The sequence below is a fragment of the Chelonia mydas genome, chromosome 3, assembly GCF_015237465.2.
Source record: "Chelonia mydas isolate rCheMyd1 chromosome 3, rCheMyd1.pri.v2, whole genome shotgun sequence".
Lineage (NCBI taxonomy): Eukaryota > Metazoa > Chordata > Testudines > Cheloniidae > Chelonia > Chelonia mydas.
Window position 1 is genome coordinate 68,096,118 of NC_057851.1, and position 12,891 is coordinate 68,109,008.

At 40.0% G+C, this 12,891-nt stretch overlaps 1 long non-coding RNA gene across 1 annotated transcript; it reads right to left on the reverse strand.

The window, feature by feature from the left end:
* Positions 1-1,248: 1,248 nt before the first annotated feature.
* LOC122464804 lies at positions 1,249-12,551 on the reverse strand. Its single transcript, XR_006289193.1, has 3 exons — positions 12,468-12,551; positions 4,478-4,628; positions 1,249-3,060 (listed from the first exon to the last, which is right to left on the reverse strand). It is a non-coding gene; the product is annotated as an uncharacterized LOC122464804 (long non-coding RNA).
* Between the last annotated feature and the right edge of the window lie 340 nt (positions 12,552-12,891).

Below are 12,891 nucleotides of genomic sequence, written 5' to 3' on the forward strand. Positions count from 1 at the left end.
AAGAACAAGACTTATGTTTCCAGGCTTGAGATGAATGATTACGGTTGTATGATTGCCTTGGAATCTGGATAATTAGTAAACCAATCTTTGACAGTTGGAGAATTTTAAAATTGGTGCCCTGCCATCACTCCTTTTGGATTTAAAGACAAATCTTGCTATTCTGAAAGGAAGCAAATTTAGGGGTTGATGGATTGATACAATTAAGCTCTCCATCAGATCCATCTACTGTTTGTTTGCTTACTTGTTTAGCCAAAACTTAAAGGCAAAGTTGTACAGTACATCACTATCCTGACTCTGTAATGAAACCACAGCATCCTTAAATTGGATGTCTCGCTGGAAGAAGCCAAAGAAAATGGTTGTTTTAATTAAGCTTGAGATAATGTGAAAAAAGAGCGGTGTGGCTGATGTCCCAGTGGCTCTCTTCCAGAAATATGCAGGCTGGGTTCTTTTTTGCTTAGCTCAGCCTATTCTTGATTGTTTCATGACATAGCAGAAGAGTCAACAATTTACCACTCATGCTTACTTAATGCATGTGATAAGAGTATGTAACCTACTGGGAAGGTTTTTTGTGAGTGGCTTGGGAAAAAAATATTCCTGTGCTCAGTGATCTGTGAATTTCCATCCTTTACTCAAACTGTCTGCAGATTTCCATTGACCCTTGTTACAGACAGCTAGCCTTCTACTAGCAAATAGGGGGGGGGGGGGATGTCTTTCTCAGGAAACATTATCCTTTGCAGTGTTTAGCACTTAAATGCAATTAGGCAAATATAATATCCTCTTTGAAGGGAAAGAGTTGCTCAGTTTACGTAACTGAAACTAATTATCTCTGTCGAATGAAGGACAGATTCTAGGAGTACTTGAGCAGTGTGCTGTTTCTGAAAAGCTGAAAGCGGCAAGTGGATTGTATTTCTGGGTGTGGAGTAGAGGGAATATCCTCTTCATTAGATTTATGCCAATATATAGATGCAGAGGTCTGTGAAGAGAGACAGTGGTCAGTCCAGAGAAGACAAAATCAGTGTGTAAATAGGATTTTCGTTGAAACAAGTTATTGGACAATATATCAGCACTGATCAAGTTATTTTATTATTCATTTTATTACCATGATGTAGATTTGACCAGAAACATTTAGAAAGTTTTATGGTAATCACATAGTGCTGAGCTATGATGAATTCAAAGATGGTAATGGTGGGCTTGGCAATGCTATACTTGGAAAGGGTACAGGATAGTTTTGCATGTGAAGTTCCTTTATTGAATGGAGTGAGAAATCTCCTCTCCTTTATCTTGCCTCATTACATTTAATGTGTTGTATGATTCATTCCATTTGGAATCCATGAAAAACAGTTTAGTAGTAGGGCCCAGTCGCAGCTGAAAACAGTTTGGAACATTTAAATCCATCGTACAGAATACCAAGAAGTATTTGATATGTATAAGAACAAACCAAAAGCAGCCCCACATGAACCACATTATTAAGAAGTGTTGAGTAAATGGATTACTTTCCCCTATTTTCCAGAAACTATTGGAAAAGACTCATAAACATTGAGAGGGCAACATCTTTGCACCAATTTTCTACCTCTCCATCTAAAAGAAGGATTCCCTGTTTAAATATTTATGGTGGGCTGCAATAAGATATACAGAGCAAGGGAAATCTCTGTAAAGTCACTGACTTATTGCACACCAAAACCAAACTCACACACTTATTACAGACAGTGCAAATGACATTCAAAGTCTAGTTAATGATACATGTAACTCATGGTGTCAGAGCACACAAAAATAATCATACAAGGTAAAGTGAATGAGGGAGAGAGAGAGAGAGACCACATGTATTCATAATTAATCAACTGGCTAATATGCTTTTAAAGTGATACTAAAAAGCAAGATGCCTAATTGAAATATTATGATTCCCTAAAGGCCACACAAGTGAAACCATTGGATTGAAAAAATGGAGCACTTTGCATATAGTATGCTAGATTTCCTCCTAAAAAGACAAATAGTCAAATCATACCCTCCCCACTGACAAAACCAGGCAGGTGACAGCCAATTGCATTTAAAGACTCCTGTCACCAGCCAGCCTTCTCCTCTCCATATCCTGTTTCACTCTCTCTTCTCCAGCTGATTATTCCCATACAATGGTTAGTGTTGAACAATCAATATTTACAAACCTTAGCTTCCACTGTGTGAAAAGTATTGAGCTGGCTTGAGAATTATGAGTGTTTAAAATGCTTTGTTTGTTGTTCATGTGTATGGTTTTTATGATTTTTTTTAATCTTTGGTGCTTTTCTGTTGTTAATCTGTCTCCAATATCCCAGTCATTGTCTGGTGGCCTTACTGTAGTCCTTTCATTATGTTTTCTCTTCCATTAAGATCAATCAGTGGCCCTGCTCATATGGTGTTGCCAATAAGGGTAGTAGTCAAGAACCTAGGAGTGCCTCACTTTGATTATTCTTTCATTTGGCACCCCACAGGCTCATTCAGCCTAGCTTTCTAGCTTCCTATATACTTCCCTTCAAGCTATTGATTTCCTTTTCCTCTTCCACTGTGAAGAGAAATGTTTCCCAGTTTTAGGATTGAAAGCCCTGCCTCCCTAAGGATGTAGCAGTCTTTTAGACAACTGTCTTTTTAACAAACACCATCTCACCTGTACCTACTGCTTGGTCTTAACCATGTCTACACTCCCCTCACCTGGTTTCCATTGCCTGGGACTCTGCTGGCTGCACTCAAGGCTGCTGCTGCCTTTTAACAGACAGTCTTGCAGGATTACACTTATTCAAAGAGATTGTAGATTGCTCACACAGCTCTTGTGGGTTCTCTAGTCACTTCTTCAGTGGTTCTAATAGTTCCAGTTTATGATTCCCTTTCTTCATAACTCCATCTCTTGGCTTTGAATTTCATTCCACTGGTGGCTCTCCCTCATCCAGCCTGGTCATTCTCCTGGTTCCAGTGACTGCCAAATTAGGTCATGTCTAGGATCCTCCCACTTAGCATAGACCTGCTGGAGACAGCTATCAGCTGGAATCATCACTGAGCAGCAGATGTACACTATGTAATATTTTTATCAATGACCTGAAAGAAAACATAAAATCACCACTGTTAAAGTGGAGAATATTCACAGAAGAGCCATGAGAATAATTAAAGGATAAGAAAAAATGTCTTATGGTGTTAGACTCAAAGAGCTCAATCTACACTAGAACCTCAGAATTACGGACACTAGAGTTACGAACTGACTGGTCAACCACACACCACATTTGGAATAAGTATGCAATCAAGCAACAGCAGAGACCAAAAAAAAAAAAAAAAAAAAAAAAGGCAAATACAGTGTAGTACTGTGATAAACGTTAACTACGAAAAAATAAAAGGAAAGTTAAAAAAAAGATTTGAGAAGATATAGAAATTGTTTCTGTGCTTGTTTCATTTAAATTCAGATGGTTGAAAGCAGTATTTTTCTTCTGCATAACCATGTTTCAAAGCTGTATTAAATCAATGTTCAGTTGTAAACTCTTAAAAGAACAACCATAATGTTTTGTTCAGAGTTACGAACATATCAGAGTTGTGAACAACCTCCATTCCTGAGGTGTTCGGGACTATGAGGTTCGATTATATTTATCTTAACAAAGAGCTAAATCTATTAAATTTAACAGTCTGAAAGTACCTACATGACCAAAAATATATGACAATGGTCCCTTCAGTCTATCAGAGAAAGGTATATTATAACACAATCCAATAACTGGAATCTGAAACCAGACAAATTTTGACTGGAAATAAAGTGTACGTTTTCAGTAGTGAGGATAATTAACCATTGGGAGAATTTACCAAGAGTTGTGGTGGATTATCCATCATTGGCAATTTTAAAATCAAGATAGGATATTTTTCCAGAAGATATGCTCTAGGAATTATTTTTGGGAAATTCTATGGCCTGTGTTATACAGAAGGTCAGACTAGATGATCAGAATGGTCCCTTCTGGTCTTGGAATCTATGACTCTAAGAATACTTCTCACTGCTCCCCCTGCATTCTTAGAGCAGATTTTCACACCTTCAGAGACAGCCTAATATAGATTCTGAATCTCCTAGCACATTCTCTGATGACTTGTTTCATTTTCATATATCTTCCTACTGGTTCTCCACAAGCCTTGCTGATTATTTCTGATGATACCACACTCCCTAATCCTTGCTCATGGATTATGCCAGGCTTCACTCATTTCTGCCACCTCACTACCCAAAGAAGGAGCTTCATGCTTTGCTGTATTTGCTTCTCTCATCCTTAACCACAGACTTACTCTCCTACTCCCTAGGCTTTTTAATAAGACTTAGCATAAGGGTCTAGCCTATATCTAGTTTAACTGCAGACAGCATATGAAATGACAATGAGATTTTCACACTGTACACACTAAGCAGACTAAATATTACAAAAACACCATCACAACCCAAACCTCCCTTCCCCCCCAATTACATACCCTTTTTAAATGATGTCAGAGAACATACCTGGGGAAAAAGAAATTGCCAAACTTTTTCACAGTTACTGGTTTCCGTTTTTATACACGAGGAGAGTGCAGACTTGTTTAAACTAGGGAGCAGTTTTCCAGGGGACACCAGAGGAGGAGATAATTAGGGTATTGATAACAAGTGAATTAATCTGAAAACATGAAATGCAAGCAGTAAGAACAGATTTCCAGGGATGGGAGAACAGCTAGCTATTCCCAGCTCTGCCACTGATCTGCTGTGTGACCTTCACTTCTCTGTGCCTCTTTCCCCTCCCACCCTTTGACTGTCTTTCAATTTAGGTTGTAAGTTTTTGGGTGGAGGGGCTGTCTCTTATTGTGTGTTTGTACAGTGCCTCACACAGCAAAGCCCCAGCATCAGTTGCAGCCTGCAGCTGCTACCATAATAACAACCACAACCAAAACCCAGCAGCAGATTCAAACAACTTTCATACCTACTGTTCAGAAGATGAAAGCAAGGGTTCAGTGAACCTTTAAATAACATATTTACAAGTTCACTGGATTCAAAAAGAGATTTTTGAGGTCTGAAAAGTGACAAATATAAGTCCATTATTTGAAAAAGAGTCTCAAGAGATAAACCAGGAAACTGTAGGCTAGTTACTTTAATATGAACAATAGAGAAACCCTGGAAGGAGGTCAGGAGGAGAACATGTTATAAAACACAGTTTGTTAAGGGAGGCCAGCATAGTTCCAGGCAAGGGAGGTCATGCTTAAGTGACCCACTGGAATTCTTGAAAATACCAATGACATGACGGATAAGTGAAATTCAATGGCTGTAATACATTCAGATTTCAAGAAACATTTAGCAAAGTTCCACATCACAGATCACTAACTAGGATAAAGAGTCAGAGATAAACCAGGGTGCTAGATAGAAAACTGGATAAAAAGCAAGAGACAAAAGGTAGTCATGCATAGACCCATATTAAATTGGAATTACTGAGCAGAGGACCCAAGGTTCAATTTTAAGATTACAGTTAATTATGCTCTACTTGTCTTTGGATGAGCGTATTCAAAATAAGATCTCCAAAAACCCGATCCAAAAGGCTATTGAAGTCAGTGGCTTGGATCAGGCACTAAATATGCAGAACAATTGAAAATTCAATGGCTGTGCTAATAACTCAGAAGAAAAAAATCAGAGTCAAATGAATTTCAGTTGTTTAGGTATTTGGGCCAGCAGATGGTAACTGTTGATAGCAAGGTGAAAAACCCAACCACAATCCTGTAAGGTGCACAGTACCCTCAATTCCCACTGACAACGGGGAGTTTAGTGAGCTCAGCACCACTCCATATTGGGCTCTAAAACAGGAAAGATGTGCTAAATGGAATAATTTTTTCAATATATTTATGAAGAAAAAGATATGGGGATTACTGTGGGATAAAACACCAGTGAAATAATCATCCCATTGCACAACAACACCAAAAATAGCCAAGTAACTACAGTACTAGATTACATACAAAACAACAGAGATAATTCAGTTACACTGTAAAACATTTGAGAATTGAAAGTTAGCTCTTAAGGACCTGATCAAAAGCTCACTGAAGTCAGTGGGCCATTGGGAGTCTTTCAACTGACTTCAGTGGATTTTGGATCATGCCGTCAGAGAGGGCATAAGTTTGCTGGTGCATTTGAGTATTGTTATGGTAATGGGCACATGTGTTGAGTTTTTCATATTTTGTTAGGTGCGCATGTTGCCTGAAAGAACAGTGAATTACCCTACAGTAACTGTGGTTCTTTGAGATGTGTTGTATTGTTCACACAGACTCCACTCTTGGTGCTCATGTGCTCCTTGCCACATGGATTCTTTTTGAATAGCAGTTTCTGCTGGGACCACATCTGTACCCTGAGACCCCTTGTGGCCACCATAGCTGAGGATATATGGGGTGGTCTCAACCACCACTCAGTTCCTGCATCAGTAAGAATCCCAAATTGCAGAACTATGAATTAGTGAGGAAGGATGGTGTGTCATGCAATCTGTGTGGACCACAGATCTCAAAGAACCACAGTTACTGAGTAAGTAAGCATTCTTTCTTCAAGTGACTGTGCACACAGATTCCACTCTTGGTGACTTGCAAGCAGTTAAATATTGACTTCAAGACTGCCTTATTGAAACATCCAATCTAGATGCCTGCACCAAAACACAGTGGAAGGTGAATGTATGTACTAAATACATGTTGCTGTCCTACATATCTCAGATAATGGGACACTGATCAATGAGGTGGTGGAATCTACCTGGGCTTGAGTAGAATGAGACCTAATGTGACCAAGGGGATCTTTCTTAGCTAATAGGTGGCAGGTTATACAGTATGAAACCCATTTGTATTGTCTCTGCAAGCATATTAGTTACCCTTCCATAGGTTTTGCAAATGTGAAGAATAATCTGGATGTGTTAATGATTTCTTTAGTCCTGGCTAAATAAAAGGACAATGCCCCACTACACAGAATCAAGTGTGTGAAGTTTTGCCTTGGTCAGGGAGAAATGTGGCTTGGGGAGGAAAAACGGCAGGTGAAGAGACTAATCACAGTAGAACCTCAGAGTTACAAACACCAGAGTCCCACTGACCAGTTAACCACACAGCTCATTTGTAAACAGAAGTGCACAATCAGGCAGCAGCAGAGACAAAAAAAAAAAAAAAAAAAAAGCAAATACATTACAGTACTGTGGTAAATGTGAACTACTAATAAAATAAAGAGAAAGCAACATTTTTCTTCTGCACAGAAACATTTCAAAGCTGTATTAAGACAATGTTCAGCTGTAAACTTTTGAAAGAACCATAACATTTTGTTCAGGGTTATGAACATTTCAGAGTTACAAACAATCTCCATTCCCAAGGTATTCATAACTCTGAGGTTCTATTATAAAGGTAAAAGTCTGAGGCTACTTCAGGCTGAAACTTAGGATGAAGCTGCAGGGTGACTCTGTCTTTATAAGAGATTGTGCAACTAGGGTGTCACAGTGGAGTTAGTCCCTGTAAACAGAGCAGGTACATCTCTCCTGTGTCACAGTAGGTGTGCCCAACCAATTAAAAGGGGGGCAGAGGTACATCTGGGGCTATAAATGTCTGTGTCACCATGCCTCAGTGAGTCACAGCTGAGGATGCCAAATTCAAGACAAACTGCTGAGAGTAGGGCAGACTTATCCCAAACTGGTGGTTATTCTATTATTAGATATACCAAGCCAGAAACAAAAAGTAAATTTCTGTTTCACCACACTGGTTAACAAGAAGTCCAAACTGCAGTCTCCCTAGGCATCCTGGACACTAGATTTAATGACGAGTTGTTATTGAAAACCAATTTCATCAAAGTGTTCTTCTGATGTCAAAAAATCAGACACATAGCCAGGCCAATATATAAAACTCAGATCTTACCCAATAATCATACTGTTGTCAGTCCTAATATCTAAAGGTTTATTTATAAGAGAAAAGAAGAAGGAGAGAGTTAAAATGGTCAAAGAAATCAAATACATACAATAATTGCAAAGTTCTTGGATCAGGTTTCTAGCAGTGATGTTACAGACTGCTGGTTTGTAAAGTCTCTGGTAACTTCCAAAAGATTTGAAGGTCCTCAATCCATTGGTTGGAATGCTCCTTCTAGTCTAAGTCCATATTCCAGAGATCAGAGCAGGAAAGAGGCAAAATGGAGATGATTCTAGGGTTATTTATACCTTCCTCCATGTGGAAGGGTTGTTCTCAGTCTTAGTTTGTGGGAAATTACAGCCCCAACATGGGTCACATGAGCAAGTCACATGCCCGTACATGTGCGGATGCTCGCGGGAGCAGCCATTACCCATATTTTGTCTAAAGCATCCACAGGAAGGCTCATTGGGTGGGGACAAACTTCTTCTATGGCCTATTGTGTTCTTTAAGGGGCCATCAACTTGAATGGTCCATTCACAATGTGCTGGCTAGACTGGATGTAAACTACCTTGTGGGTGTTATCCCACGAGCAAATACATTTGAAATACTGGTACATAGTCAATATTGATAACTTTAGATACAAAGATGATACATGCATACAAACTGGCTAATCCTATTTGATAGATTGTAACTTTTCCATTGATATCTTACATGAAATACCTTGTATAAGATTTGTAGCAATAGTATAACGGTGGCAATATTAATGATAAAAGGAACAGGAGTACTTGTGGCACCTTAGAGGCTATCAAATTTATTAGAGCATAAGCTTTCGTGGGCTACAGCCCACTTCATCGGATGCATAGAATGGAACATATAGTAAGAAGATATATATATATATATATATATATATATACACAGATAAGCTGAAAGTTGTCATACAAACTGTGAGCGGCTAATTAGTTAAGATGAGCTATTATCAGCAGGAGAAAAAAACTTTTGTAGTGATAATCAAGATGGCCCATTTAGACAGTTGACAAGAAGGTGTGAGGATTCTTAACTTAGGGAAATAGATTCAATCTGTGTAATTACCCAGCCACTCCCAGTCTCTATTCAAACCCAAGTTAATGGTATCTAGTTTGCATATTAATTCAAGCTCAGCAGTTTCCCATTGGAGTCTGTTTTAGAAGCTTTTCTGTGGCAAAATTGCCACCCTTAAATCTTTTACTGAGTGGCCAGAGAGGTTGAAGTGTTCTCCTACCGGTTTTTGAATGTTATGATTCCCGATGTCAGATTTGTGTCCATTTATTCTTTTGCGTAGAGACTGTCCGGTTTGGCCAATGTACATGGCAGAGGGGCATTGCTGCACATGATGGCATATATCACATTGGTAGATGTACAGGTGAATGAGCCCCTGATGGCGTGGCTAATGTGATTAGATCCTATGATGGTGTCACTTGAATAAATATGTGGACAGAGTTGGCATCAGGCTTTGTTGCAAGGATAGGTTCCTGGGTTAGTGGTTTTGTTGTGTGGTGTGTGGTTGCTGGTGAGTATTTGCTTCAGGTTGGGGGGCTGTCTGTAGGCAAGGACTGGTCTGTCTCCCAAGATCTGTGAGAGTGAGGCATCATTTTTCAGAATAGATTGTAAATCTTTGATGATGTGCCGGAGAGGTTTTAGTTGGTGATGGCTAGTGGCGTTCTGTTATTTTCTTTGTTGGGCCTATCCTGTAGTAGGTGACTTCTGAGTACTCTTCTGGCTCTGTCAATCTGTTTTTTCACTTCAGCAGGTGGATGTTGTAGTTTTAAGAATGCTTGATAGAGATCTTGTAGGTTCTCAAAGAACCACAGTCTCTGTCTGAGGGGTTGGAGCAAATGCAGTTTTATCGTAGAGCTTGACTGTAGACAATGGATCGTGTGGTGTGTCCTGGATGGAAACTGGAGGCATGTAGGTAAGTATAGCGGTCAGTAGGTTTCCAGTATAGGGTGGTATTTATGTGACCATCGCTTACTAGCACAGTAGTGTCCAGGAAATGGACCGCTTGTGTGGACTGTCTAGGCTGAGGTTGATGGTGGGATGGAAATTGTTGAAATCATGGTGAAATTCCTCAAGGGCTTCTTTTTCATGGGTCCAGATGATGAAGATGTCATCAATATAGCGCAAGTAGAATAGGGGTTTTAGGGGACGAGAGCTAAGGAAGCATTGTTCTAAGTCAGCCATAAAAATGTTAGCATACTGTGGGGCCATGCGGATACCCATAGCAGTGCTATACATGATGATGTTTCACTCATACAGCATCACAGCCTGTCAGAGGGCAGGACTGATTGGGAAAGGCTGGGAAAAGGAATCAGAGAAGAGAGGCGTCAACTCCTGTGATGGGCCCTTGGAGCAAGGTGCCAGGTGCCCAGGAAGGTTGACCTGGAGCTGCTGTTCCAGAAAAGCAACAGAGCTGGATGAGAGCAGAGATGGCTGAATAAGGACTGTCTGAGAAGGGAGCTTGCTGGGACTGGGAATCTGTAAGAAGCAGGATTACCAGAGACCAGAGGGAGGGGAGGCTGGGAAATCCTACAACAAAGAGTAAGCTGAGGGACTTTTGTGTTTGTTTTTGTTTGTTTTAATTTGCTTATGTTTGGGTAATAAACCTACTTAAATGAGACTGGACATGGCAGTGTATGCTTGTCAGACCAGGGAGAAGCCCTGCCATATCACATACGGCTTGCCATAAGGGTCTGAATCTCTCCGATTCTTCTGGATAAAGCGATGGACAACAGGAAATCTGTCCTCTTTGAAAGATGGTGGAGAGAGCACAGTGGGGAAAGACATTAGTGAAGTTACAGATATGGGTACATCTACAGTGCAAAAGAACTCCTACTGCAGCAAGTCTCAGAGCCCATGTCCACTGATTTGGGCTTGCAGGGCTTGCACTATGGGATTAAAAACAGCAATGTAGACATTCTGGGTCAGTCTGGAACCTGGGCTCCAAGACCCTCCGTCTTCACTGAGTTTCAGTTCACCTGGGCTCTGAGACTCACTGTTGTGGGTCTTTTTTTGCAGAGAACATGGACCCTAAGTTGAGTGTCCAGGGAGGAGCAGAGGCTTCCCTGAATGATAGGAAAACATGGGTCAGGCCTTTAAGAAAATTTCACCAGAGTGCGACATGAAAATACATTCTGGTCTTGTATATGGGGAAAGGAGTCACCAAAATTGCTGCCAGATGTATTCTAATACTAAATATATGTATCAGTGCTGAAGGACTGAGGGACGATCCTGAATGCTTTAGAGAGAACAAGTAAATAATCCAGTGTTGTCGGAATTGCCACTTGCAGAGATGAATACAGATGCTGTAGAGCCCAGATAGAGACTCATACTTGGTTTAATTGCACTTATCAAATTAATTAGGAGAGGACCTTTGTGGGGAGTAAAACCTTCCTGTCTATGCAACAGATACTCTGATTTCACCCACCCTTGCAGTGGATCAAGGTGTAGTTTGGCATGCTGTATGATGTAGTTGTATGCTGCCATGTGTGCCAGAAATTTTAGATAGGTTTTTTACATACCTGTATCATGGGGTGTGCCTGGAGCTGAAGTATGGAAGCTTTTGCTGATTTGGGATCTAACACTGCCACTATGAATCCAGAGCTTTGTGCTAAGGTCAACATGGACTTGTTGCTGACCTTTAGGGCACAGTGAGGGAGAGACTAGAGTGCTGCTTGGAGCACTGTGCCGGCCATAATTTGGCCTTCTGACATATTAAATTTTTAACTCATCCTAATATTCTTTGGGGAGCTTGTCCACTATGTTAGGGAATCTATCTCATAGTAGGAAATCATATGTTGAAAAAAGTACCTGATAATTAGCAACTTTTAGTTGACTCCTTGAGGAATATACTTTTTGATCAAAGAGATCCAGCTTCTTCAGCTCCTTCTCTGTGGGAGTGGACTTGGGCTGTTGTTTGGATTTCTCATGAATGTACTGGATGACAAATGTCTATCACCTTAGTATTCATAACCCTTAGTTGGTACCTAATATCTACTATGTGCCCTCTTGGAGGTCCTGGAATGGACATAGGAATGGGACAGATTGCTTTTTACTGGTTTCAAAAGCCCCTCATTAATGGGTAATCCCATTCTGCCTAATTACAAAGGTTGGAGACTGTCCAGAATTTTTTGGTGTTTTTATTGGATAATTTCTAATAGAATATCTAAAATTTCTGCTAAGGGTCTTATGAAATCTTGGAACATTTTAAGCTCATTGGTTGAGGCTGTGGTTGGAGAGTTAGTTGCTTCATTGGAGGATGAAGAGAAAATAGCTACTGTTTTTTTTTGTCAGCTGGGAGGTCATCTCCAATGAATTCTTCCTCCCCTTCCAAATGTTCATGTGTGTATGTGTATGTGTGTGTTGGATGAAATAAAAATCAGGAAAGCTACACATTTCAGTATGAAATTTACATGGAATCCTACAGTGAATGAAAAATTATTGTAAAAATGATGGAAAAATACCTTGATAACCAATTGTTATACATTATATACATATTCAGATATCAAAATACTTAGGAGTGTAAATCACCAGAAAAAAAAAAAACTAGGTTATCAAAGATAGATTGGTTTAAATTCTGGCATTACCCTTGAGAGGAGTAAGGGAACTACTGTTGAGCTGCTGAGATGATTTTCCTCAAGTCATTCTGCCCCAGTCAGCCTGAAGACAAGTACACTCTGCTGTGACCATTGTGGATTGCAGCAGGTGTATTTATGTATAGGGATGGGATGGTTAGGAACTGGGTGTATCCCACTGTAAGTGAAGAAAATCACTGGATACACTACTTGTTGCTACTCCAGTCCAAGTTCTCTGGGAATGGTAATAGCAGAATTCTGCCTGGGTTCTTTCTGGAAAGCTGTTTAAGAAACTTCTGGGTTCACTTATCAGTAAACCCAGGCAAAGGCAGCAGTGATTTAGCCCCTAATATAAGATACAATCCACTAAAACCAAGTAAGTTTCCAATAGTTATACCATGATTATAGAACAGGGAATGCAAGGAGTACATCCATA